This window comes from Hemitrygon akajei, chromosome 16 (genome assembly GCF_048418815.1).
Source record: "Hemitrygon akajei chromosome 16, sHemAka1.3, whole genome shotgun sequence".
NCBI classification, from domain to species: Eukaryota; Metazoa; Chordata; class Chondrichthyes; order Myliobatiformes; family Dasyatidae; genus Hemitrygon; species Hemitrygon akajei.
The window spans coordinates 74187323-74190600 of record NC_133139.1 but is presented as its reverse complement, the minus strand read 5'-3'; the positions used below and the strand labels follow the sequence as shown (position 1 = coordinate 74190600).

General features: G+C 41.7%; 1 pseudogene; it reads right to left on the bottom strand.

Moving 5' to 3' along the window:
• Positions 1-2005: 2005 nt before the first annotated feature.
• Positions 2006-2784, bottom strand: LOC140739670 (RNA-binding protein 25 pseudogene; annotated as a pseudogene).
• Between the last annotated feature and the right edge of the window lie 494 nt (positions 2785-3278).

Genomic DNA, 3278 nt, shown 5'->3' with positions numbered 1-3278 from the left:
CATCTTGGAGACTGAGGGAGGAGCAGTGCCTCCAATTGCCTTTATACAGGGGTCTGTGGGAGGAGCCACAGGAGCAGTCAGCAGAGGGGCGTGTCCAGACAGGTATACACATAGTTTACCACACTGCTTCAGGTACAAGACTATTGTTGGTACCTTCTCAAATTTTGCGTTTTTGAATGAATATTTATGTATGTTTTTAAGAATTATAATACTTTTAGAAAAAATTGAACATTTGTTGAATTGTCCAGATTCAAGATAGTTTAATGCCATTTTCAGTTCACAAGTGTAAAGGGAGAGCAAAATAATTGTTACTCCGGATTTGATGCAACACAAATAAAATAATATAAAGAGCACAATAATAAAATCACAACAAGTGTAAATATATAAGGTATCTTATATACATAGATTGATCTTATAACATAGCCTCCGTAGTATCCAGGAACTCTTCAGGGAGCAGTGCCTCAGAAAGGCAGCACCCATTATTAAGGACCCCCATCACCCAGGACATTCCCTCTTCTCATTGTTACCGTCAGGAAGGAGGTACAGAAGGCCGAAGGCACACACTCAGCGATTCAGGAACAGCTTCTTCCAAAACCACCCCCCTCCCCCCCCCGTCATCCGGTTCCTAAATGGACATTGAACCCATGAACACTACCTCACATTTTTATTATTGCAATTTCTGCACTATTTTTAATTCGACTATTTAATACACATATATACTTACTGTAATTGATTTACCTTTTTTTCTATATTAGCATGTATTGCATTCTACTGCTGCTGCTAAGGTAACAAATTTCATGACATATGCTGGTGATTTTGAACTTGATTCTGATTGAATGTCCATAAAGTGATGCTAGGCACATGACAGTCTGTACTTAAGGTGACTCTGACAGGAAATTATAAAGTTGTGTTGGCGGGCTGGCTTAGTGGGTGGAGGTGTTGGTCAGCCTTACTGTTTGGGGAAGTATTGTTTTTTAAGTCTGTTGGTCCTGGCACAGATGCTATGTAGCTTCCTTCCCGATGGGATTGGGTCAAATAGTCCATGAGTAGGGTGAATGGAATCCTTCATGATATTACCCACCTTTTTCAGGCACCTTTCTATATATATGTCCTTGATGGTGGGTAGACTAGTGCTAGTGATGCATTGGGCGCTATTGACGACCCATTGTAGAGCATTATGGTCTGCCACAGTGCTGTTTCTGTACTATGCAATGATGCGACATTTCAGGATGCTCTCTATTGAGCACCTGTAGAAGGTTGAGATTATTCATAATCCAGTTCTCTTCAACCGCCTCAGAAAGTAGAGGCACTGATGAGCTTTCTTGATGGCGTAGTCCGTGTTCATAATGTGCACTCCCAGGAGTTTGAAACTGCTCAAAGTTTCTACTGCTCTGCTGCTGATGTAAAGAGGGGTATGTTATGTTCTGTAACTTCAAACCATTAAACTCATTCAAAGAGCACAGTGTCCGAAACGTAGGTGTAACTTCATCTTTTACTTTAAGCGAGGCATGCACGTATCTCGTGATAGTGTGATGATGTATGCAATTAACATATTTATGCATAGAATCCTTAATGAATTATTAAAACAATAATGCTTAATCAAACTACATATATATATATACACAGACACACACGAAAGAGCACTCAAATATTAAATGCACAACACTCCAGCTGCTTAGCTATAAACTCCAACTCAAAAGAGAATGCATCTCAACTCTGTACACGTATATTATACAGTACAACGACTATATACAGACATCCACAGCATTGCAAATTTTAGATTGTCCCATTCCGACCTGTGGAAGCTTTCTTACTCTTATATAATGCCTTTTCTGACTGACAAGGCGGATCACTCTGCTTGGCCGGTGAGACTTGTGGCTATGAAAACAATCTCAGGTTCCGGAGCCTCCTCTGTGGTGGTTGTAGGAGTTGACACTGAGAATGCAGGAAGTGGTTCTGACAGCAGTAGCCACCTTTCTTCTTCTTCCTTTTATCTTCATCTACTTTATGCACCTTGATGTTGGGAAGGTGTATTTCGTTCACTGGAATATTCCCTTATCAATCCTTCTATTGCTCCCTTTACAATCTGATCTCTCCTTTCTGTTTCCTCATCCACAACATCACCTGACGACTCCTCTGTTTCTGTATCTCCATTGACTTCTTTCTTTTTGGTCTTCCATTCTTCCAGCTGGGCTTTGGTCTTTGCACCTACTTCTACAAGCAACCTTTTGTCATCCACTTGAAGTTCATGCAATAACATTAATACACGCAATCAAACCATCAAACTTTACAACTCCTCCCTCGGAGTGTCAGACACCCTGAGCCAATAGGCTGGTCCTGGACTTATTTCCACTTGGAATAATTTACTTATTATTATTTAATTATTTATGGTTTATATTGCTATATTTCTACACTATTCTTGGTTGGTGCGACTGTAACCAGACCCAATTTCCCTCGGGATCAATAAAGTATGTCTGTCTGTCTGTCTGTAGATTCTGGTTCTTTATACTAACAAAAGCCAAATGTCTGCAACTTTCCTGAAGCTCCTTGAACTCTCGTCCAATTTAAACCATAGCTACATTTAGCAAGTAGCTGCCTGATTAACATATCGGAAGCTTCCTCAGAAATGTTGCTTACAAAAACTGTTGCAGTCAGACCACAGCTTTCACAATTATCATGCTTCTTCTGAGCAGCATCGTCCTTCCTTGGTCCAATATGCTTTCCAACCACAGGCACAGAGGTTGGCACCAATATCTGTTTGTCCTCTGTGAGGTTACAGTTCATCGTATTCAGCATGGAGACAGCTGGGGCATCATCCAGTACATTTCTTAACACATAAGACAGAGGAGCAAAATTAGGCCATTCAGCCCATCGAGTCTGCTCCATCATTCAATGTTGACTTGTATACTATCCCCCTCAACCCCAATCTCCTGCTTTCTCCCTGTAACTGTTGGTATCCTTACTAATCATGTACCTTTCAACCTCTGATTTAAATGTACCCAATGGCTTGATCTCCACAGCCGCTTATGGCAACAAATTGCACAGATTCCCCACCCTCGGGCTGAAGAAATCCCTCCTCATCTCCGTTCTAAGAGGACGCCCCTCTGTTCTGAGGCTGTGCCCTCTGGTCTTGGACTCTCCCGCCGCGGGAAACATCCACTCCATGTCCACTCTATCAAGGCCTTTCAATATTCAGTAGGTTTCGATGAGGTCTCATCTCGTTCCTTTGAACTCCAGAGAGATTGAACGCTCCTCATACGCTAACCCCTTCATTCCCA